Source organism: Seriola aureovittata, chromosome 8 (genome assembly GCF_021018895.1).
Source record: "Seriola aureovittata isolate HTS-2021-v1 ecotype China chromosome 8, ASM2101889v1, whole genome shotgun sequence".
In the NCBI taxonomy this organism is placed as follows: domain Eukaryota; kingdom Metazoa; phylum Chordata; class Actinopteri; order Carangiformes; family Carangidae; genus Seriola; species Seriola aureovittata.
In genome coordinates, this window is record NC_079371.1 from 10,652,393 (window position 1) to 10,678,241 (window position 25,849).

Here is a 25,849-nt window from a genome sequence, read left to right on the forward strand (position 1 = left end):
GTATATTGTCTACCATGTTCACCATCTTAGTTTACTGTGTTAGCATGCTGGCATTTGTTACTAAGCAGTAAATACAAAGCACAGCTGAGGCTGATGGGCAAGTCATTAGTTTGCAGGTCCTTTGCAATAACCATGAATGGCTGTACAACATTTCATGGCAGTGGCAACTTCATAGCATTTGTTGAGGTATTCCAATCTGGACTAATGTGGTAGGCTGAACACACACCATTTCACTGAGGGGCAAGTTACTTCATTAGCATGAATGAGCACTGTCATTTCTTTGAGCCAGTCACACAGGACTCAGTAGAGCAACAAATCCATGACTGAAAATGGTCCCCAACATATAAACTATTCACTTGTGGTAGTTATGTTTTTTATTGTATTATCCATAAATAAGTGCCCAGCCCATATCAACTTATGAGACACCAAAAATGGAATTGCACATTTGTAAGACAAGAGCATAACTTCTTACACATGACATTACATTGCAAACAAATAATTTTGTCTTCTGTCCTAAGCTCTGCAAATAAAATCAGTTCACTTCCACAAGCACAGCTCATGCTTTTATCATCATTCAACTATAATGAAGAGCATTTTGCAAAAATGTGTAGTCTAAATATCACCATATAAGGAGCAATAAAAAATGTAGTTAGTAATAGTTTAGTTTTTTCTCTCTCTCTCTCTAATTGAGAGATAAAGACATTAATTGATTGTTGGTATACAGGGCAGTATGAGTCACACGTTTGTATTTCACATTGCTTTCATATAAGACTGAAAGATATGGACACATGCTTATCAGCATTTTGTTTTTCTGACATCCATGGTGACGGCTAGTACTGAACCATAAGCCACTTGTTTCCTTCAGAAAAGAGAAGGCTCGGCAACACAAACACACCTAATAACAGGGGCACTCAGAGGCTCTCCTACCATGATGTTGGAAAAATATTCTACTTCAGTGCCCACGCTGCTGTTGCTCTCATAGCCGGCTGAGCGGCTACCGACACCCCCCGCCACCACCACCGCCACCATCATCATCACTTTCCCTGCCCCATTCTCTCTGCATTTCCTGTGTCACTGCTTCCCCATCTTCTCTTTCTCTTTCCCCCCTCTGTCACCCCTTGTTCATCTCCTCTCTTTCCCTCATCTCGCTCCACTGTCTCGCTCTCTGTCTCTGTCTGAGCTTCTGCCTCCCTCTCTCAGGTAAGGATGCTTTGAACCCACATCGTGTGTGGGTGAGCAACCCCTAAAAGCAAAGGGCTCCTCTTGCCACAGGTGAATCACTTTGCTTTGCTTTTATCTGGCTGCCACCGAGTCCCACGAAGTCAGACATTTGTGCATGAGCGGGAGCAGAGGGTTTCAGATGTCCATGTTGAATAGCCAAACAGCTATGAATAATAAAACAGAGGTGAGATATAAGAGGTAGATGCAAAGAGGAGACATTCAGCGCACACTTTGCAACAGCTTTTCAACAAGGAATAGATATTTTCATATGTCATTAAACAGAGTTGTAAAATGTTGCTTAAACAGGACATACAGTACCATACACATTATGTTAAACATTTTGATTGTAAAACCACTGTGAATATTCATTGTGAATACATGATGAAATGTCCTTTGGAGCTGAGGAGTGCATAATTTTTCTTTTGGTAAAGTGAAGACTCCAAGGTGGCCTATTTAAGAATCCTATCCAAAATTCATTCACTCCCCAAAATTCTGATTCATCCCATCAACTTGCTCTGACACTTCTGAGTTAAAAAAAAAAAAAACACAGTCCCAGAGAGCTTCCAAGCAGCAATACTTGCCTGCGATATTATGGGAGACATCTCAAGGTCTTCCAGAGCATCTCTCTAGGGTTGCCTAGCTACCAGGCAATTGCATGTCTCACAGCTCCCACTCTTTTCTACTGTCTTGTTCAACATGAACTGAATGTTTGCATCTCTACTGAGAGAGAGAGAGAGAGGCTAGCTGCCAAACACTACAAAGGAAGGCACATCACCACATGTTAATCATCCTCAATAAAAATCCCTATTCCTTATCATACAAAAGAGGTCTTTCACTAAATAATTAAAGGCTGACTGGGATTGATGAAGTCAGTATAATGTCAGTGCAGCCTTTAATAAACTCTCATTTTCACATTATGTAACTGAGTGGCTCAGTAGCACATGTCTGGGAGTCATGATTGGTATTGGGTAGACACAATGATTTTGAATATCAAGCTGTCCTTGTGTGTCATGTATTATACAGTAGGATCTATCTATCTATCTATCTATCTATCTATCTATCTATCTATCTATTTATCTATCTGCCGTTCCCCTCAGTTATGTCTTTAAGAATGTTTTTTTGGTTTTACTGCTTAAAACAACTCACTGTACACTACCTGTCCAACGTCAAATGACTAAACGTGGTAAATGTTTAAATAGCTGGTTAACATATTTAAGCATTTAGAAATTAAGAGAGCTATACTTGTTAGTTCTGCTTTTGCTACATAACCAGCATTAGCATTAACAGCTGTTAACTAACCAGTCTAGAGTAAATGTTACGAGTTCAGCATCAAACTTCATTCGTTTGCTCACCAAGAGCTGTCTCTAGTGGTGGAAAGCAAATGAATGCCAACTTTCTTCTGTATCTGTTGAATGTGCAAATACGCAATTATTTGCAGACATGATTGCCACATCAACTTAAAATGTTTATCAGTACAGTAAAGGCTTATTTACAGACATTAATTTAAATACTCAGAAAAACAAGTTTATATACGTAATGCAGTGATTACAGCATGACATGTGCTGTTCATCTGTTCTACATAATATATTTCAGTGTTTCTAGAAGTTTTGAAAATAATGGACAGCATAATGTTCATTCTTTGAACAATTTAAGTAAAACAAATGTTCCTTTTTTTCTCATAATTTCCTAAAATGTGAGAACTGTTATTTCTCAGAAAGCATAATGTAATTATTAAAACCTGAATGAACAGTTCAATTCGCATTGTTGGTACTAAGCTCTCTTAAAAAAAAAACTGGGACATTAAACAAAGCATTCATATAGAATTTATAAGCAGATGGAAGTTTCCAGAAAAATATAATGTAGAGTAAAAAAAAACAAAACAAACAAAAAACATGATTTGAAAAATTAAGACTCAGAACATGAAAACAATACCATCCGGATTCTCCTGGATGGTAATTATCAGTTTAATGACCTGATTTACATCATCAGTTGTTTTTTTGTTTTTTTTATCTTAAAAGAAAAATTGGTATTATTGCCAGTTATTGATAAGATGCAATTTCTTTTTGGTTGATGTTAAGGTACATTATAAAATTTATTGACTATACTTTTGTGTGTCTATAATAAGATTTACCATTCGATTTCTCATAATTGCTTAGAAAGTGATTTCATTTACAGTTAATATATATTCTGTATGATTTTTTAAGAAATGTTCATTACTGAGAAGATTTAATGATAATTTTGTTTGATTTCCGGTTGACCTCTGAGTGATCACGGGAAAAAAAAAGAAGTTGGTCTAGGAAGATGCACATGGTGACTTTACGAGTTGAGCACGAGTGAGAGACGCCACGGACTATTAAGTGTTAACCGAGTAATTTTATTCAGCCGAAGTGTGGATTGTTTGCTAGTTAACTCGCTCCTGTGTGTGTGTGATTTTGAGACTGTTAGCGGTCAACAAGATATGTTTTTTTTCACTGTGGAGCGAGCTAGCTTGATTCGCTGAGCGGCCGCCATTGTGGGAGAGACAATCACCTTCTTCACCCGCGCGGACTTGGGAGGAGCTTCAGAAGTCCACGACGAAGATTTGCTCGACGCTGAGGACGGCCTGCTATCAGACAGGGTGTGATTCCTGTTTAGCAGTTCCTGCTCCCTGTCACTGCTGCGGATCGAGATGAGTGAGACGACAGGTGTTTCCCTGTGACGTGGTAGGATTTATTCTCACTCCATGCAACGTGCGTTTCTTCATGAACATAAGCTCGCCAACGAACCTTAATGCAAGCTTGCTTAAAGAACAAATTGAACTTTTTTTCACAGTATATGCTGAATAATAATAAAATATTATTATTATAAAGATTATAATAACCTTTATTATTATAACGATAATAATAAAGATCATTCACATATTTCTGTAGTAACATCACCTTGGGTTATTAAAGCCATGATTGTTCCTTTAGCCTCTCAGTAGTTATTAGAGAGAGAGAGTGAGAATCAGATGTCTCTTTCACTATTTTACCGAGTTTGGGGTTTTAAAGGGGTGTAATACTTTTTTAAAGCTGAGTAGGTAATCTGGGAGATGTTAGCCTGAGTTAGCTAGATTTTGAAAGTATCCAATAATATGAGAAATGGTCTCAACTAGCAGGCTATATAACTGCTGGAACCAATACTGTCAGTAGCACCCTCATGTTTGTAAAACAAAAGAGATACACACGAAAGAAGGATGCATTTATATGAATAACAGTGGTCTAAGCAATTACACCTTCATAACACCGTCTTAAAAACTCTGTACGTTTGTGAACGGGTCGCCACCGACCTCATTTTTAGAGGTTTAAAATAGCTAAGCTACATTTCTATCCCATTAAGTTACACTCACCGGTGGGATGAGAAACTCTGATGAAATGGTGGAGGTGGAGCAGGGCCAGTGGTCTCATCAATCTGTGTTTTAAAGGTGTGGAAGTGGAACTATAATGCAGACATTGCCAAATATCAAGGCTAAACAGATTACATACAAGGCAATATTATTTGTAATCATATAGTTAGTTACACTGTCTATTAGCATGGTTGATTTTGCGTACACCCATAGTGATATCTAACTTTAGCTTTGGCTAATACATAAAACATTGGTTTATGATTAAACAGCTGAAACTGCTTATGAAGCAGCTACTTATGTTAGTATAACACCCCTCTCCACTTCCTTAAACAAAACAAACAATATAATTACCTGTCTAAGAGAAATACAGCCACAATCGCATTGCTTTTGAGCTCCTCTGTTCCCTCAGTTGTCGCCATGGTTGAAAAGTGATGTCAGTGTTGTCTCTTGTTCAGCCTTTTGCACTGTCCAAATTCATTTTTTGTGCTTTTTCTGCTATTGTCTTCCTTTTACGAGTGAAGCTGCTGCTGAAGTCGTAGCCTTAGGTGGGACTGGTTGAACTTTCTCTGCCATTCCTGTGCGTCTTCTTCCTCTTCTTCACCCGCGACTGCCACTTGTCTGACATGGAAGCAGCTCGGTCATGCAGCAGTAAGCGTGAGTGCACAAGCCAGAGTATGCGCAGGCACGCTAGTGAGGTTGACAGACAAGTAGGGCCGAACGCATTGATTGTGACTGACAAAGAGGACGGCTTTTTTTCTGTTTATAGTCAGAGCATTTAATTTGTTCATTGCTATCGGGATATTAAGAGAATTTAAAGAAATATCACAAAAAGTGTTTCTGAAACAGATTACCCTCCCCAGTTTTAAGTTCTGCATAAAGAGTTCTTCACATTACGAGCCGGTGGTGAAAGGGTGACATCATTATGAAAATTACTTGGAAACTAAGACACTACATGGAGTATATTACAGTAAAAGGAAAAAGTTTCATCCCCTGGGAATTATTGCCCATAATTTCATGGCAAACTAGTTAAAAGTAGCACATCCTCCCATTTGAGAACCTTGAACCAATGGTTTGGCATCTTTCTTGGAAAATAACTGCAGCAATTATTGTAATCAATTACCAAAATTGTTTCCAAAAAATTTTCTGTCAGGCAACAAATTGTTGCAATTCTAGAATGATGTATCCTAAGTGTGAAAGGTTCATTCTCCAGGGAACATGAATGGAACATAAGTATGTTTCATGGTAATCCAGCCATGCAGTTTAAATATTAGCTGTGCACGAGGCAAGATGTCTTAATGATGGCACCTAAAGGTTGAAAATGTTAAGATACACCCGCTGGGAACATTAATGCAAAAAGAAAATGTCATTAAAACCTATAGCCATTACTTTTGGAGATGCATTGTCCCTTAACACAGTTTTTTTGTCAGGGGGGATTTTTAGCTGAGTGCGGCACTGTAAGAAAGGTTACTAGCCAAACTCTGGGGACATCATCATCCTAGACTGTGCTGTTGGGGGGGAAACAGTAACAGACATGGAAAATACCCTGGGGGAAAAAACAACTAATGCAACTTTTTAAATAGCATCAGTGAGTACTTTTAAAACGACATGTTCCCCACACTGATTTAGAGTATGAAATAACCTTTTTAGAGTAAGTGTCGCAAAGAGAGAATCTCAGCCTGGCTTGAATATTGCACTATTATACTTGGCTCTTAAAAAAACAGCCAAATAAATAAATAAAACACATTTTGAGTGCATCACAGTCAACAGACTATTGGCAAAAGCTAAACTGTAAAACCTAACAGGTTTGAAAAACCACAATCCACACAAATTATAACCTTCGGCAACCTCATAAAACACTCACCTGCGGAACTCTGCCTCCTGCTCTGCCTTTTTTTTCCTTCTTTACCCTTTTTTTGCCTTGCAGATGCCACTGAATTCACCCTTTATCAAAGAAATAAGATAAACACCAGTGAAATGGCTTGAGATCACTGTAATATATTTTCACTGACTTGAGGTAACCCAGTTTGAGGATAATTTGTATTAAATGCAGCCATTGTGCTGCAAGCCCAGGAGGAGTCCTGGCTGTCGAGTGTTTAATGCCACCATCTAATGTCTTCGGTCAGTTAGTCATGTTTTGGTGTCAGGGTAATTTAAAGTTAAGTGTGTTTTTGCTCCTTCTAAAGTCCTATTTGATAATTCAGATAAACAGATTTTAACAGGCTACGCTGTTAACTGAAGAGCTTTTGCAGCAAATAAAGTCACTACTATTTGAAATTGATTACAGTTGGTGTCCTGCTTCAATATTTAAAGAGGTCAGAGCTCTGAATGTGAGTGTCGATGTTTGTGTGCATGTTCATTTGCTCGCATTCATCGGCGTGTGTGGTGCCTACATGATAAATTACCACTTTACTCAACACAACCTCCATCACAACTTCCACTGTCCAATACGCTTGTGTTTGTTTGTAGATCTACACTTGTAGATTGTGTGGCACAAATAGCAGAGTATTGCCATCACCAGGATGGGCAGTCTCAAGTTGCATGCTGGCAGTCACTCCTCACCTTCATTCTGTGGCAGGCTAAGTGGCCTTTTCAGTCAGAGTAAACATTTCCAAAGGGACATCCAATCATCTGAATGAATAGTCCAGGGCAGGGAAGGTCAATCAAGGGCGCTGGACAGCCTCCTTTTTATAACATGGTTTATAGCTGACTGTCACTTCCTCTGTAGTCTACACATGAAAACACGAATTTGTGAAAGACAGAAGCATCTGAATAAATTATAATTAAACTGTACTCTGTTATGGAAGGTAAACCATTGGAATTTCAAGACACTACCAACCTGCAATTGTTCAACTACTGAACTTTGGAAGACAGAAGCTGAACTGGCAGTTTTTGATTGTTCAGACTATTTTACATTTACCTACAGCCATTCGATGATGTTTGATTTCTGGGTTCGACCTGGCCAAGAGGCTAGATTGTTTTCTTCACACTTGAAAAAAATTCACATTATATACTGTTAGGGTCACAGGTCAACATTTTGATTGTTTGTCAATCTCAGGAGGTCAAGTCTTACCTAATATGAGTCGACCTGAAGGAAGACCTAACAAAAAAAACAGCGAGTGAAGCAAGAGTAGAGGGAGAAGAGAGGAATACATCTTTTTTTGTTTAGACTATGGACAATGAATGATAACCCTGTTGACACGATAAAAGGACTGTCAGTAACAAGTGGAGCGTTGGCACCCAAATCATTTCTTGTATGTGTGGTCATCAGGATTAGCAATGATCAAATCTACTAAAAACAAATGATTTCACACATATGCCATGATAATATGCATGTATAATAATATGTGCAACTGATCTTTACATTTGAAAAAGTTCTATTTTACAAATCACATGCCTCTCTGTAATATGTTTCACATGGATGTGACGTATATGTACAAAACAAATGTTTCTGAGTAGTTCCTTGAAAAATGCTCAAATATTTCAAGCTGTTTCCTGGCCCACCTAGATGACATGAAACAGGTGACTAAACCTACCCACTAGCCTTTACTCACACTGTGTGAGGTTGCACTTTCTGAAGGTAGTTACATAGTAGCACTGTTTTATGTACGTGTTTACATTCTGCATATCAGAAGTTCTTGCTTTGCCTTTGTTTGCAACCCAGGCTGCTACAAATTATGTTTTGTGCTAAATTGTTTTCCCAGTTAAACTGTGGCAGCTAACACATTCGCTTCCTGGAATTTTTTGAGTGAGGGAAGACTCTACGCAGATGTTTTCTGTACTGAACCAAGACCATGATGTTGTTGATATTGATATTGTGTTGCAAAATAAATGTCAGTTAACATTTTAACAACACGCTCAGTTTAACAGTTTGTGACTTACCAGGAACATTAATTAACAACATTCCTCATTATGTTGATATAAAACGTAATCCGCCAGAAATATTTGCTGTCGCAAATTAGTAGTAGGCTATGCAAACATGATTTGCAGGAGACAGGGTTGTTGTTTGATAATTACAGAAAACTCATCAGAAGTCCAAAATTGAGAAAGCTGAGCAAGATGTTTCAGAAGCTAAAAAACAAAGCAGCCGCAATGTAACACAGGTATCTGTTCTAATTAAAAACCCTCCTTAATCGCCAGTAGAAGAGTGATGGAAGAGCAGCATCAAAACAATAGTTTGCGTTATGATGCATCTTTAAAAGACATTTGTTAACTCCAGTCCAGTTTCATTCTTACAGTTCACTGAAAATGGTCAATAATGTAAGTACTGAGCACAAAAATGTTAAAGAAATCAGCTCTGTGCTTACTGAAGCCAAGACACTGAAAATGTATAGAATGTGCAGCTCATACTGACACTCACAATACTCAATACTCAAAGGCCACTGTTATTAGTGACACTGAAATTAATCAGGGTTTCTATCTGCTGCCAGAGTCATTTACTGGGACAGACTGTTTGCTCTGACTTGCACATTAAATTATATCTATTTTCCACCTTTTGTAAGCCTGTAGCGAACACACACAGAAGGCAGACATCATGGCTGTGAGTGGCTTTGAAAGGTACATCAAAAGAGTGTATCCAAATTCCTAAAACATAACAATGAGATGCCTGATTTTCAGGTGGCTTTGATGTGAAATTTCTTGATGTTCCCTGATATTTTTCCCTTGTAAAACAAATTATCTGCACGTGGTGAGATACTTGAAATGATAAAATGTGACATGACTTTTGTAAACCTGTAACACTCTTGCACCTTTGGCACCTGCACATACTGGTATACATGATCAGTATCAGAAGAATTAACTCGTACCTGTTCAAGTTGAGGTAATGATCAAGTTGAAGACAAGTAAAAACAAAACAGATTTTTGTTTTACCATCAAGATGCTCTTTTAAAAGAAATCTCATGGTGACTGTGAAGTTGGATTTAACAAACTTTTTTTTCAAATGATATGATATTAGAATTTTTAATTGGACACTTAATATAAAAATCATGATATAAGGATATAAATATTTATTAACCACTCAGTACCCGTCTGTAAACGTACACAATGGAAATGAAATTTGAATGATTAATCAATCAAACAGATCTTGATGGGGAAGAAAATGGTTTGGTGGTGGAGATAATATCATTCAGTCATTATAAGCTCATGAATTGGTAATGGAGCAGGCTAGTTTTCAGCTGAAGATTTTTTCACTTCCAATAAACCCACAGAATGACCTTGGTCACATACTCAAGATAATTATCTCCCAAAATCAATGGTGGGGCCTTTGACAAATGTGATCATCAAGACAACGCAGCATGCTCAAGTACCACTTCCTATTTCAATCACATCTTTTCTTGACAGTCTATAGTCTTACCACAAGGCTGCAACAAGTATTGTACTTTATAACTTTGCTGTTAAAGGGACTCTGCTACTGAAATATCACCAAGGTAGCAATAAATATTACACTTACCGAACCTGCATAAGACATCTTTATAATTACAGAAAGAAACATTGATAGAAAATTGGCTAAAATGTACATAAACTGCGTATTCCTTTAACCTGTAATTTATGCTCAAAGTTCATGTTTATTTATCAGCTTTTCAGCAAAATTATAATAGCAAGAATTCAACCGAATAACATTCCTGTAAAAACAGTTTGAGTTTCACAGTTTGTGTGATACACATGTACCATAAGCACATGCTGAATTGCCATGAGCAACCATGATCAGAGTAAATGTTCTCTTTTTTGTTTTCTGTACCTTGATGAAATGTTAGAGATTTAAGTATCCCCTACACTTCAATAAGCACTCATCCCCCACAGCTCCACATTTCACTTTTGCTGCATCTTCTTATCAATCATCTCTTACAATGTTTAAAACTCATCTGTCAACAAAAAAACATAAAAAAAATGTCCAAAGCTAGACTGATTTCTGCTACAGAGAAAAATGAGTCCTTGATCAGTCAAAAAAAAGACTATTCCTATGCCTTAATGCTATAGTGATGTTAAATGAAAGGAAGAACACGAAGCTAAGAGTAAGATAGACCTTGTTACACCAGCACACATGTTACAGAATAAAAGAGAGGTGAACACTGCAATTCTAATCATCTCTCTAGTCCACCGCTTGATCACAATCACTTTACTGTGATAACAAGTGGGTTGGAGGTGGAGACTTTTACTATTTGGCCTTGACATGGCAAGTCAGAGAGTTCAGCTGTTGCTATGAGAGCGCAGCAGAGCCGTGCAACAATTGGAAGCAGTTGTGATGCTCGTACACAACTTGTAGAAATTGTGAAGGGTGGAATTTTCACTCTATTGGAACTAAATCCAAACAGCGTGTGACCCAGCTAAACTAAATAACAGCACGATTAACAGGCAGCTCTAATTAATCAGCTGACACTCAACATAAGTGTAAGGAACGTACTGCTTTGTTGTTTTTCATGTGTTTATATTCTTACATCCATCTATCCAGTCACTAAATACTGTATCAAAGCCAAAGCACCCTGGAGGCCTTTATTTTCAGGATAACTACAGGTACTTCAGTGCAGCTGTACAAAGACTTGCCTTCAAAGGAACAGTATTGTGCTGTAATCTGCACTGCAGGGTCAACATGGATCACCCCACTGTAATTTTGAGCTATTAACATTTAGTGCACTATATAATCACCTGGATTCTGTGTTTGGTGGTTTACTTACAAAAACAGGTGCAGTTCATCCGGGAGGTTTTTTAGCGCTGAGCTAAACTAAAGTCGTCCTGAACCACTTGACTTAAAGGAATGAATTTTATAACTTCTTTTTATTGGCGGCACTTTTATTTTTATTGTTTTGTTACTGAAGTATCTTTACAGCTTGAGAAAATGCAATCAACCGTTCAATCCAATTACTGTCATCATTATGATATATTAAAGGCAATTCCGTAGTGCTTGGCTTATTACAGTGGATTCTAGGGGTCATTTGCTGCTTAATTGACTTGCCAGGGAACAGGAAACCACATAGCCGAAGGGTTTTCTCGCTGTTTACGTTCCCCCCGTGGCTGTCTTGCTGTTGATCATGGCAGCAGGTGCATATCGCAGGATTACTTTCAGGTGATACGGATAGCCTTGGGAAAGTGGGGAAGAAATGAGCTCTGAGAGAACAAGGAGTAACTGTGCAGTGTAGTCCACACAGGAGTGAGAGAGCACTGAGGAGCGCTGTGCTTTGCTTAGCAGGGTCAAGTAGAAAATGCTGAAATAGCTCAGTGACAGTCGGAAATAATTTACTGCGAGCCACAAAGTTGTTGTAGTACGTGATAGGATTTTGAGAGGATGCAATTGGTCTGCAGGAAATTACAAAGGTTGGTATAGCTAGTCTTGCAAGATTTAAGGACATTTTAAATTAACCATGATTCAACCTAAGGGTAATGAATTCTGGCCAGTAATAGTGTTTGTAGCAATAAAGAGATTTTAAAGTTGACAAGGCTGCATATTGAATACTGAGTTAAAAGGATTTAAAAGTCGGCTACGTTTTGGATGATATTTGGCAGGAAAGCAACAATTTGTATACAGACAAAATGTCCAAATTACCTGGTGAAGCTGCTGCAATGCAAATAGAAGGAATGGGTCTCTTTCCAAGTCTGGAGATATTTACTATTTATCAGGTTAATAATTCATCTTTGTGTAGTGCAAACCTCAGTGTAATTGTTGCGTAATGCCTCTTAGGATAACTGAACAGTATCTGATGCTGTTTTTCGTGGGAGAGAAATTAATTATAAAGAGGATGAGATATCAACCAGTGGGATGCTCCACACAAACTCCGGGGTCCTCTGGAAGCCTAATCGCATCACTTAAAACATCTTCAGATAAGATTTGTAATGAACTTCCGAGAATCACTTCAGAAAGCCCCATTGGCTTTATGTTGTGATGTTCAGTCTGGTATCACTGGCTCTGTGAGGTGTATGGAAGGGAAATACTGTCAAGGGCAAGAGTAAAGTCTGTGTAGTCTTGGCCTAATCATCAGACAAGAAAACAGGACCACGCAATATAAACAACAGTGTTCTAGCATCTGATTATGTTGCTTCATTACATTTCTACTCAGGCACTGATGATGTGTAGTAGAATACACTAACCTTGAAGTGCTGATACGGGTCCAGCACATACAGTAGCTTTAAGAAAGAAATTGCAGAAATTAATCGATTTTAAAGAAAAACATTTGAGATGAGTGCAAGAGTAAAAATCATTGATGGGGAAACTGATGTAGCATGGATGCAGCTTGCTTTGCATTTTTTTCCCCCTTTGGGAGTAGCTCTTACATCCTCAGACAGGACAAGATCCACTCAGCACTGAGCATACTGAGCTGTGTTGAGTGATCTTATCTAATCCCTGTAAGAAGCAATGAATAGGGATGCCATCCTGCCAAATGGAAAGAAAAAATAAATTCCACCTTGAATCCTATTTAATATTACTCAAATATTTGGATATCGCTCTGAAAAAAAAACAAAAAAACAACTGCAGCATTGCTAATCCTTATGCAAAACACGGAAGAGGGAGAATTCAAACGGAATGGTTTGAATAATAAATGCCCACAGCTGGAGAAAAAAAAATGTAGAGAAAAAAAAAAGAGGGAGAGGACTGCATCAGCAGATCTGGGACAAACAAGTAGGACAGGGGGGCTTGGCACAGGCTGCAAATTTTGACTAGTCACCCTGTTTTCCTATGGGCTATATGAGCAACTGGAAAACAAAGAACTCAGCACTTGACTTGTACCGCTAAAGCCCCCCCAGACTAATTTGCACACTGCTTACTGCATCATATTCATGTGCTCTCTCTCCCCACCCCAAGAGCCGCCCCCCTCCCATCATTTCCTGTGTCTTTACTTCACTCTCTCTGGCTTTCAGTCCCTCAGAGGCACTTCAGAGTCTGCTTACACTAGCCTTGTCCCAGTTGTCGCAGATAAATGTGATTGTACCTCATAAATCTCTGCCTGCTTGTCGCCTTTGTTCACAAGCAGGAAAGCAGAAGTGACGTTGTTTGCTGTTGCCTCCCTTCTGCACAAAGCAAATGGATGTGCAAAACATCTGCAAATCCAAAGCTTCATACTGCGTACAACAGCTTTTGGACAGTAAACAAGAGGAAGGAGGATTAAACAAAACAACCGTGTAGAACACAACTACCATGATCAATGAATAAGGTTTTTTTTTTTTTTTTGAAACACTCTATAAAGACTGCAAAGTGAGGTATCAGTAGGGGTATAGTGGTGTTCAGTGGTGATGTTTAATTGGCTTCAAAGTTTAACCCTGCCTGTGCAATTGTTTTAATCTCCATTTGGAGGTCTATTGGACAATCCAAGGGATGTCACTTCTGTGTCTTTGATTAGTTCTTTCTTGACATTGGAAACAGTAATTGAGGAAAAAGTCTTACCACCTTTGATCATACTACATGACTTTCTTCGGCGGATGTAGTGTGGCCAGTTGTGCATACATTCAAAGGTACCACTTTACAACAAAACTACCCTTATTAAGGATTTATAAATGGTTTAAATTATAGATTCTTAATGCTGTTGTTAACGCTTTATAAATCATTGATAATCATAAACAAGTTATAACACAGTTTTCATACATTGAAGCAGGCTCACTATTTGGCAAGATCAAGTTAATGCTTACTACTCATTAATCTTACTAATGAGTTATAACTGGTAAAAGGGAGCTTTATAGTAACTCATTAATAAATGATGACGTGTTTTACACTTTACAATAACGCTACCTTTTATCAGTTATAAGTAATAGTACCCAATTAATAAGATTTCAGGGCAATCCATCCAATAGTTGTTGAGATATTTCAGTCTAGCGGTGGACAGACCAACCAACTTTCAGACTTACACTGCCATTGCTGGAGCTACATTGGTGGCATTGCTAAAAACAAACTTGACAAAGAGTTTTTAGATTACAGTTATACAGAGCAGATATGTAAATTCTCTACATCTACAATAAGTGACTGACGGACTGGTACTTTTTGTTGATAGTAAACTACTTAACTACACTGTGAACTCTGTTCAGAACGAGTGCAGAGACAGAGAGGCAAGCAGGCAATAACAGAAATAGTTTTCTAGCAAATGATGTCAATCAGTCCATTTGCATACAGTGGAAACACTCTCAATAGACACTTAGGAAATAAATAAATAACTAAAGCATAAATAAGGGACAATATAGGGCCACTCATTCCCTGTGAGTGCCCCTGCAAAACCTCTTTGACACTATTGAGAACCATGTAACCATTTAAAGTGCTTCAAAAGACAAAAGTCCTCAGTTTCAATGTTCTCTACTGAGTCCTAAGCTAACCAATATTTGGCTCTATAGCACTCAGTCAAATACTTTAAACAAATTTACAGATAATCGTCCAATGAATGGTTCAATTTGATGATTTTCATTAAAATCATCATTTTGCTCCTCTGCTTTAGGCCACACTTAGCTAATAGTCATTAGATGGGCGTCATTAATTATGTCTTTCCTGCCAGGCTGAAAACCATTTGCAGCTGGTGGGTTTCATGCCAGTGGACCATGTTTTAAATAGCTGCTAAAGTTTTCGCTCAGTCCGAAAAAAATTGTTTGAATAATGGAAAGGTTCATGATTGTCCAAAGTCCAATTTGGTCCAACACAATCCCTTCTTTATCTTCTAATCACTTTGGTACTTTCCGTTCTCTATCTGGAAAGGCCAAAGGATTTTGTGGGTTTAATACAAGGCCACCAAGCCACCAGTTGAACATGCTAAAAATAATTATAACTGTTTCCCTATGGGATTTTGAAAATCCTACACTAATAATTAGAATCAGTCTTGAGTTTGATCCTCCTCCAGTGATTTCCATAATGACAGTGAGTGGCCTGCAAAAGAGAGCAAGCATACATATGGATTCATGCAAAGCTTAAATATGCAACAAATGTTGGTAAGTTGCTGTAATTTTATTGTGTGTGCACAACATTGTCCTGAGCAAGCAGCTGTTGAGCATGGCAATCTTTCCTCGTATGAAATGTATAAAATTAATGCGCCAACTACTTATTACTAATCACTGGTTTGTTGAAAACTCTTTTCTCCTGTCTTGACAAAGAAATTAAAGAGAATGTGTAGATGTCTTTATGATGTATGAGTACAAGGCTTCTATCATCAATGTGTTGACCTCACTGGATGGGAGATCAACACATTGATGACGGGAGACAGTCATAAATGCTTCTCATAGAAAAGCTTAGGGAAGTGGCTGGGCATTGTTGTCTATCAGAGGTGGGAAAGTTAACCCAGTGTATGTTTGCTAAACCAATCAGTTACTCCTTATCCATGAAGTTTTATCTCTTGTAAAACCAAAATATTATATTAGAAAACACTTCTAACAAAGCAATTTCATTTTACTGACTCTTCTCCGAGATAGTTTTTTAGAGTGCGATGACCCCAGCCTGGAGAGCAGAAAGAACAACAATTCACTGTTTAAACATCTAATCCTTTCACCATTATTTTACTGTAAAAGTAAAAAAATAACCACTTTTTGCTGTATTTACAAAAACAGTAGCAAACATTTTCATTTCATTTTCACCAAGAGCAAGACACTGTTAATTTTACAATAACTTAATAGCGACCCTGCTAGCACTTCTTTATTGTTTTGTTTTTTTAACCCTGTAACCCTGTAAGGCCCACTGTTGCTGTTTATTTGCTCTTTTTCCACAAGAGGTATATTTGCAGTACATGTATAATACATGCTGCAGTATAAATACTGATTACTGCTCGCAAAAAGGGCTACAGTGATTTTTCACTGAATAAAGATGGCCTTCGAAATTGCAACTTGAAATTTTAAGACAGATAATACAGCTTCAAAGGATCTCTTCAAACCACATCTCTAAATAATATTTAGCACAAATAAAATAAAATTTCAGCAGTTTAAAATAACATACAGTCTATTGTATGATGTTGGGTGAACTGCAGAGATTGACTGAGTGAACGGACTGAAAAGAGTATATCACTTAAAGAGTGAATGACTTAAATGAGTGGCCAAATGACAGAAAAAGTGACAGACTAAATACCAAGTGAGCGAGTCAATGATTAACACTGACTGTGAAAATGACTGAGAGAGTGTGACTGACTGAATGAGTGAATGCGTGACCAAGAATGATTTACTGAGTACCTGAATACACAGTGTGGCTAAAAGACTAACAGTGTGTTATATAAAATCCCACTAAAATTCTTTAATTTCTTCCGTAGCCTGGAGACAAGAGTTGACTAATGTCATCTTTTGATTTGTGAACTCCCTCTTCTGTTTTGACACATTTTCAATTATAAATCCATACAGTATCGATCAACGATTGTTTCCTCAAAAACATGGTGCAGAGAAAGTGATGATTTGTTATGCTTTGATTAGCATCAGAAAAGCTTCATTAACATGCTCCAGTAATCAGATGTTTAGGGCAGCTTGTATGCAACCTGTAAGATGAAATTCAAGAAATGCAAGGTCCTCAAAATACAGCTGAAGAATGTAAGCATCTAACCTTTTAATTAATTTCGGTGTGCATGCAGCATCATGCAACTGAAGACTGAAGGTGTGGTAATTAGAAAAGACAGCAGCAAGCCCGGTCAGCAAAGCCAGCTGGGTGCCCTCACAAATGAAATGTCCCTCAGTGCTGATCATACAGTGGTGAATACAGCTTCCTGGTGTTTCCCCAGAGACCTGACAAAGAAAAACCCATTTCAGTATTGACATTATCATTGTCACAGTGCAAATGATGCAGTACCAGGGAAACTGAAATCCTTTTTACTCGTTCACAGATGGGCCCTTTTCTTTTAACATGTTGATCATGGACTAGTCTGAATGGATGACTATTTGTTATATACATTATAAGGTTGCGTAAATTGGAGTTGAACCCAGCCACCTTAAGTAAATTATGTCTGTTCTTTGTAATAGTAGCTAAAGTACAACAAAAGTAACGAATGATGACAGGTTAGTTAGCAAGCTAATATTAGCAAACAAGCTCCCTGTCAATTCAGCACAGACAGTAAAACGACATTATAAAATCAGCAGCACTTGGCAGATGTTAACACAAAGTCAAGAAACTCACCCTGTAATTTAGAGGATCACAATCAGAGGTCCGGCTTCACCCTCTCACATGGTGAAACTGCCAGTGAAATGCATGATAAAAGAAGTCAGTAAGCTGATGCTGGGAAATGGAATGTAGTTTGACTCTGCTAACAAGCAAAGCAAAAAGACACTCACCTATTCATTTGCAGGATACAGATGGGTTTTGAAAAATCTGACTGCCCAGTCAAGCATGTGGGTTCACTAGTTCTTTGTGTTCCCAAACTGCATTGCAAAGAAATACTGTAAAGTACTGTTTTCTTTCCTCCAAGCAGTAATACTGTAAAACACCATTATAAGCCATTTGACCTAGAAGAATTAACAGCAATGTACTGCATTTAAAGATAATAGGATTATACTGTTGACAAGTAAATTAACAAGTTCTAGTGTTTTCTTTGTTTGTTGTTTGCTTGTTGGTTGGTTGGTTGCTTGCTTGCTTGCTTGCTTGCTTGCTTGGCTGCTTTTCCCATCATCCACCAGAAACACCAATGAACCCATTCCACACTCAAAAGCAAACTCTGATATTATTCCCTTAGACAAACAACTATGTCTCTGCAGCAAACTGTCTCCCGCACAGTGGATGAGACCGTCCCAAACGGGGCTGTGTCAAGCCATGCAGACATTTTTAATGTCATACACAATTTTGAAAGTTTATACAATTTCTTTGAGCCATTATACCTCACAGGGATGGAAGACTTGGTCCATTGATACACTGTTGTATTACCTTGATGATGACATTTTAGTTCTAGTCCTCATTATGTTTTTATTACTTGTTATTTACTTATTTCTATATTTCCCAAACACCTTTGCAGTTGACAGGATCTATTACTTCCTTAACATCAGATCTTCCCATTTGATTTTCTTAAGTAGTTTCAGGGTTAGAAAAATCCTCTTAATGTCACCCTGTCAGAGAGTGTTTTATCTACTTTGTATCATCTTATTCCAATTCTACACTGAGGCAGTGTGATGTTTACAGTGAGTGAAATTTTCAAATCCAAAGCAGTTTGTAAGGGCTGCAGAAGTTTGATACAGATATCCCTAAAATTCATCCTGACATATCCAGCATCTTTAGAAGCGTTGGCATCACAACTGAAATTTAAAATAAAGATCTTTGGTCTCCAGAAATTCACGTTTCAAAATTGCAACTTATTGCAAGTTTGGTTTGACAAGTGTATCATGATGAACAACATGCCCTCCACTACACTTTGAGAAAAAGTGTGAGAGCCTACTGGGTAGTTGAATTCTTCATGTTGTTTGCTGGTTGTATGTGGGTTGCTCTCATTTGTTCACTTTCACTAACAGGGTACTGACATGGAGGATTTGTCTTGGAGATAGAGTACTTCATAGGCAGTGGTTTGTGTTGACAATTTTGCTCGGTAACATTGGTGTATTATTTAGATCTGGTAAATATTAAATGACAACTCACCGCTTAACTTTGAAAAGTGAGCATGTTTTTCTGAGCATGTTTCTGTCCACAAGCTTATTAGTAGTGAGAAAAGACACTCAGCTCTACAGAATAATGGATGAAAAGGTTCTTTTTTTTTCTTGAATTTATGTTGACTCTTGACCTTAGAGCCCTCGCATTGTTTTGATACTTCGCCTTATCAAGAGAAAGAGATGAGAAGGAGAAGAGAAATAAAAAAATAAACAAGATTAAATTTATGGATCAGCAGATTAAACTTTAAGGTTAAAAGTTTTTTATTGTATAGTCAATGGTTAAAATACTGAGAACTGATTGTGAAACTTGACCATGAAAAAATATGCTCCTTTCAGAAATCTTTTTTTTTTTTTTTTTTTTTTTTTTTTTTTTTAAAACTCCTGCTGTAGATTTGTGTTTGGATTTACATGCACTGCTAAATCAAAATGTCCAGTAAATGCGTTAGCATGTTTTTGACATATATTCCTGAAAGATGCAGAAAAAAACAAACAAATGGGTTTGAAAAATATAAGGTCATGTTCTCAAAAACAAAATACATATGTCAATGTCATTAGTTAAATGACAGAATGACACACATGAGCGTTTTCTTGTCAAAAGAAATAAGCATTGATAGTCACATGGAAACAGAAGGCGGACAGCGACCGTATGTGTCTTTAAGTATTGTAAAATATTCTGTTATTTTTTTATGTAGTAATCTATCTACTAAAGCACCATTTCACTTACCAAAGCATGAATGGTGCTAAGGTACAACTAAACTAAAATCTCTGGAGAAAAACGTTTTTATTGTCTCTCTCTCTTGATGACATGCTGCTTCGAGCACAGGTATATTCATGTTCAGTGTGTAATTCCCCTTTTGAAACTTTTGAAACTTAAAATGAACTTCAAGGGAGGTATTTGTTTTCTAAATTTATTACTGTCATTACACAACCAGCAGTGCACTACGATAAGGCTTGATTGAGTGACCGAGAAATGCTGATAACAGGAGAATTAGGTGGCTTCATTCTCTATCTCTCGCCATGCAAATCAATGATACCCAGCTGTGAGGCACAGCAACCCCATGTAGTATTTCACCAGGACCGCAGCAAACGAGCTCCGGCACCACTGCACTCTGTATTACTTTGCATTGCAGATGTAATTGCATCCTTAAAAAACATAATGATTCAAGCAAAAAGAGTACAAGTATGCATATTGTTGAAGGTCTGAGGATAAGTGGAACACAATTAAGCAGACATTTGAGTAGAGAGGCGCAATGAGGAATATCCAGTGCTTTATCTACAGATAATGCCATGTAGAAATGTCTTGATAAATATTAATCATATGGACCCCCACCCGCCTGACCCTATAAAACTGTAAACGGAAAGCAGTGCGAGTACCATGCTGTTTTCTGAAAGTGACAGCAATACTTACATCTATCTAAAAAGGATAAAGACACAATTTGAAACAAGCTGCAGCTTGGCACAGAAGATAAATCAAAGGCTGTTGTATTTGGTTGTGTCTGCTGCAATTTATGAAAGTCTTTCCAAGCCAACAGCTGATAGTCTATCAAGTCAGCAGCCAGCAATCTGACAGTTATTTTGAGTCTGGTGTGACATTTGAGAAGTGAGTCGAAAGTACTGGATGCTCAGCTCATGTAACATTTTTTTAGTCAGTTAGCTTGTACCTTGCTTGTAACCATAACTGTGTATGTTTTTGTTGAACAAATCTGCAGAGAGTTTTTGTCATTTTATGCCATTAATTTTCCCGTACTATTCACTCCTGGAAACTCAAGCCTGATTAACATTTTTATGGTTATGTTTGAGCACATGGTTATGGTTAAAATAGGACCATGGTCTTACATTTTGACAAAATGATGACTGTTGAAGATTTAATGCCCAATCATTCCTGAATACTGAATTTCTCCCTCCAAACTGGCAGCAAATACTATACTATGCTTTTACTTTTGCTGTACTTCTTTTCTAAAATGTATTTTGCAAAGCGTTATTAGTATATAAACAAATGTTGTAGGCGATAAGGTTGAATAGAGACATAAACCATTATGTTGAATACAGGCAAAACAAAAAAAGAGACACAAATTTTGTTCCTAATTAGAACCAATATTCCTCAACCTTAGCTTGAGCTAAAACCCAAATGTGATGTAGTTGAGAAGCAGATACACGCTCAGTGGTTCTGTCTCTCTTTCAGTTCACAGTTAAATGTCACCTCCTGGATCATTCTGCAAATGGATCTTGCACGGCTTTACCATCTCTCACAAACATTCAGTAATTGACTGTCAATTCACAGTACGATTGGACGTCTCCTACCGCGGCTTGACCTGTTTAGTGCCTCCTGTGACAAACCTGGCTGGGTTGGTCAGGTCTAAGGGTGTTGAGATTGTTCAGTGATGTGTGGAAACTGACATTTTGCAAAGCCCTATTTAAAGCCATTTGCACTCACTTGTTGCGGTCACCTGCTGGTTGCTGTAGTGCGAGTGACTTGATGGCTCGTCAGTGGTTGCTCCGTTCGTAATGGCAGACTGATTCACTGCAGAGGAAGTGACACATGAAAACCCAGATGCTGTCATACTGGGTATAAATTTAAATACTAGACAGAAGTAACAGATCCCTTAAATCTGGGCTAATAAAAAAAAATAAAAGTAGGGTATGATGTCTTGGCTGTGCAGCACCTGTAAGTTCACATAACATCATTTATAATGCAAGAAAAGTCACTCAAAGGCTTTTGAGCCGAGTCAATAAATACCAGTCTCATTCCTGAATAACATGATTATTTTTCATTGCTTCTCTGCAATATATAAAATACTGTTTGTTTAATATTTTTTCACTATACTTGTTCCTTTAATATGGTATACAAAGCTTGTTATGGTGCTGACAAAATACCTAATTTTCCTCCTCAGTGATTAATGATTCTTGCATCTAATGAATATAATGAATCTGTTTAACAAATTGGCCATGATTTATTCTTATTCTTTTTCTACACACAAGAATTATGAAAGATGAAAGCAATAGTAGAATCTATAATGGGACATAGTGAATGTATTTTTGGCCAAAGTTAAAGTTAATCAAAGAATGAGTATTCAGAGAGTTTTGACATTAGAATGAGTAAAACAAGGCGCACCATCAAGACAAATGTGTTGTGTTTGTTTTTTATGTTTATAGTACTTGGCAGAGCACCCAGTCACATTACATTACGATGAGCCAGACTTGCCTTAGCCTACATTCTGCACAACAACAACCTTTTTCTCCCTAAGATGATGATGATGCATTACTTGGTCCTCTTAACCATATCGTAGGAAACTCCATTTTTTTTGGGTGTTTTTTTTTACCACGGATTCATGGCCATAAATCCATTTTGACAGTGACAGTGCAAAAGATTTTTAGCAGCATATCCTCCGAACTATAATTATCACCCATTAGAAGACTAAAAACAGAACACCCACATAACTTGACATTGAGTACACATTAAGCAGCATCTGTTTTAGAAATATTTTTTCCTACAAATACTTCTACTTTGACCAATATAATTCAGCTGCAAGTGTCTTCAGCCATACTTTGAGCTAAATGCTAAAGTCAGTTCACTAAAATGCTCATAATGACAATGATAAAATGCTGATGTCTACAACAGTTGTGGAAAGGTTTCACTCAAAACCACAAATGTCAACTTCATGGTGGAGCTACAGGAAAAGTCAAGAGGTCATTAAAGTCATGAGGGTACATCAGCTTGGAACCATGAATATCAAAATTTTGTGCCAAAAAAAAAAAAACTATTGGCGCAAGAAGGAAGTAAGGGCATCACCACAGGCATTAAGATTCACTCACTGACGACCATCAATGTTTGTAACACCAACCAAACATAATTTTTTTCTGCATCAATTGGTTATAAAATGTGATCTGATCTTTATCTAAGTCGGAAGTACAGACAAACACAATGTGCTTAAGCTACTATCACACAATATTTGTATTGAACACACCCATCGACATTTACAGTTGTCGCACGGTGAGGTCAAGTTTGAGTTTGTCCTGTCTCCATGTCTTGTCATTTCCTGTTTTATTTTGAAAGGTTAACTCTCCTCTCGTTTCAGGTCACTTGCCCTTCCTCATGTGTCACCTGTCTGAGTGTCTTCCCTGATTCCTGATTGTGTCCACCTGTTCCCCATTTGCCCTAATGTGTCTTATAGTCTGCGTCTCCCTTTGTCTTGTGCCAGAGTGTCTCGTCCTGTCGTGCACCACAGCCTACTATCACAGTCCATGCCTTGCCTTTGTCTCTGCATTATCGTACTTATTCTTTACCTCCAAGTGAGTGATTTTTGTTTGTATTTTCATAGTCTAGAGTTTTCTGTTCGTCAAGTTTGTAGCAACTTTTGCAGCCTCCTTGTAGAGTGATTTTCTGTTGGTTTATTCCTTTTGTTTTAGCAGTTTTGTCCCTCCATTTGGAGTGGTTTTTTGTTTATTAGATTTTTCTCTATAGCATAATTTTCATAGCTGTTTTTATTTCGTCCCTCTCTTTCTTGAGGTTGGAATAGATAAATAAAGTCTGCCAAATTGTTACTCTGCATCTAAGTCCTCTTTCAAGTCCAGGCCCGACAACAGTGCTGGTAAAAAAAAAAAAGTAGGCGAACCCTTAGGTTTAACTAGTGGAACCTCCTTTGGCAGCGGTAACCTCAAACAAGCTCTTCCAGTAGCTGCTGATCAGACCTACACAGTGTTTGAACCATTATTCCTTATAGACCTGGTTCAGCTCAGCCGTATTCTGAGGATGTCTGATATAAGCGGCTCTCCTCAGGTTATTCCACTGCATCTCCACTGGATTAAGGTCTCCGCTCTGACTGGGCCTCTCCAACAGGTGGATTTTTTTAGTTTGAAATCATTCTGTAGGAGATTTACTTTGATGTTAAGGGTCATTGTCCTGCTGCATCATCAAGCTTCTACTGAGCTTCAGCAGGTGAACAGCCACCCTGACATTATCCTGTAAGAGACCTTGATAAACTAGGGGAATTCATTTTCCCCTCAATGATGTTGAGCTGTTCAGCCCTGAGGCAGCAAAGCCCAAATCATGTTGCTTCCTCCACTGTTTTTCACCTTTTGGGATGTTTTCATGTTGGTATCTGAGCTTTTTACACCATAAATGGTGGAGGACACATTCTTCTCAGACAATTTAACCATAGTTTCATCAGTCCATAAAACATTTTCCCAGTAGTGTTGTGGAGCATCAAGATGCCCTTTGGCAAACTTCAGGGGAGCAGAGATATTTTTTTGGTAGAGCAGCGGCTTCCTCCATGGTGTCCATACACCATGATTTGTGTAGACAGAGATACTTCACAGAGATGTTAACTAGCTCCAATGATTCCTTTAAGCCTTTAGATTCCTTGTTACTGATCGTTCTGTGTTTTGCTTTTGGAGTAATCTTGGCTGGAAGCCCACTTCTATGGAGTAGCCACAGAACTAAATCATCTCCATTTATTTACAGTTTGCCTGACTGTGGACTGATCAAAACTCTTTGAGATGACTTTCTGACCCTTCCAGCTCTATGCAAATCAACTATTCTTGATATTAAGTCTTCTGAGATGTCTCTTGCGAGGCATGATTCACATCAGCAGATGTTTCTCGTGGATGTAATCTCAAGATGTTTGAGTGTTCTTTTAAAAGTCAAAGTAGCTGTGACCCACACCAACAAACTCATTTCATTGATTGGACTCCAGGTTTGATAACTCCTGACTCCAATTAACTTTTGTTTAAGTCATTAGCCAAGGGATTCACTTACTTTTTCCAGCCTGCAGTGTGAATGTTTGAATGATGTTTTCAATATGGAAAAAACAATGCAATAATTTGTCTTTTATTAGTTAAAACAGATTGTTTGTTCATTACTGTAACTAAGATAAAAATGTGATCACATTTTACAACCAGTTAATGCAGAGAACCAGGTAGTTCACATACTTTTTCTTGCCACTGTATCAGGATTCATTCCTCACCTAATCACTTGCCAAAAGAAACTATTGCATTCTTACCTCCTCCTATGTAAATTATCTGCTCTGTCAGCTCTCAATGTGTCATTACAAAAATCTCCATTGGCAGACAGCCTCAGCTACAGGGCATGTGGAGTGTGGGTTTTCATGAAGACTGGCTATTTAAAGGAGTTTAAAAAACATATACTGTAGTAGATCTCCGAAGGGACTATGCAAATGAGATTTTACTCTGATATTCTTTCGACTAAATATTTGCTGTTTTCCCCTGAAGGTTGTTGCATGTGTTTCAGCTAATATGTTCAAGTGGGCCTGATTCCTGGATTGCTGAATATCCTCAAAGTATGTTCAAGTCACATCAGCCTACTATGCTTGAGATGGATGGCATTTTATGTCCAAAGGTTCAATCACATATAAATTGCCATTATCATTGGTCTGAACCATAATTAAAAAGTACATCGTTTTGGGATTTGGGGTGTTAATTTTCACAGTAAAGGACCATTCCTTGTCAGGCTTACAAACAAGTCATATGGCCTCTTAAGTAGCTCATATTGATCAGAAATATAGTAACACAATATCCCAAGAGGTTAGAGATGTTGGTACTGAGGCCAAACTAATACAATGATTGCACTTAGCTCAGAGGACAACTGAGAATTTCAGTTTCAGACATATTGGTGCCATGCTCTCCATTTTAAATGCCACTGTTCGGCTTGAAAAAAAGTCCTCTATAATATACAGCTCCAAACATGCTTGGCATTTGGTGGAACACTTCCTAACCCAGATTACATCTCTGGTTCTGCAAATGTATTGGCCAGTA

At 37.9% G+C, this 25,849-nt stretch overlaps 1 long non-coding RNA gene across 1 annotated transcript; it reads right to left on the reverse strand.

Moving 5' to 3' along the window:
• Positions 1-363: 363 nt before the first annotated feature.
• LOC130173701 (uncharacterized) lies at positions 364-5,112 on the reverse strand. The gene is made up of 3 exons (XR_008828471.1): positions 4,937-5,112; positions 4,589-4,650; positions 364-1,385 (listed from the first exon to the last, which is right to left on the reverse strand). It is a non-coding gene; the product is annotated as an uncharacterized LOC130173701 (long non-coding RNA).
• Positions 5,113-25,849: the final 20,737 nt, after the last annotated feature.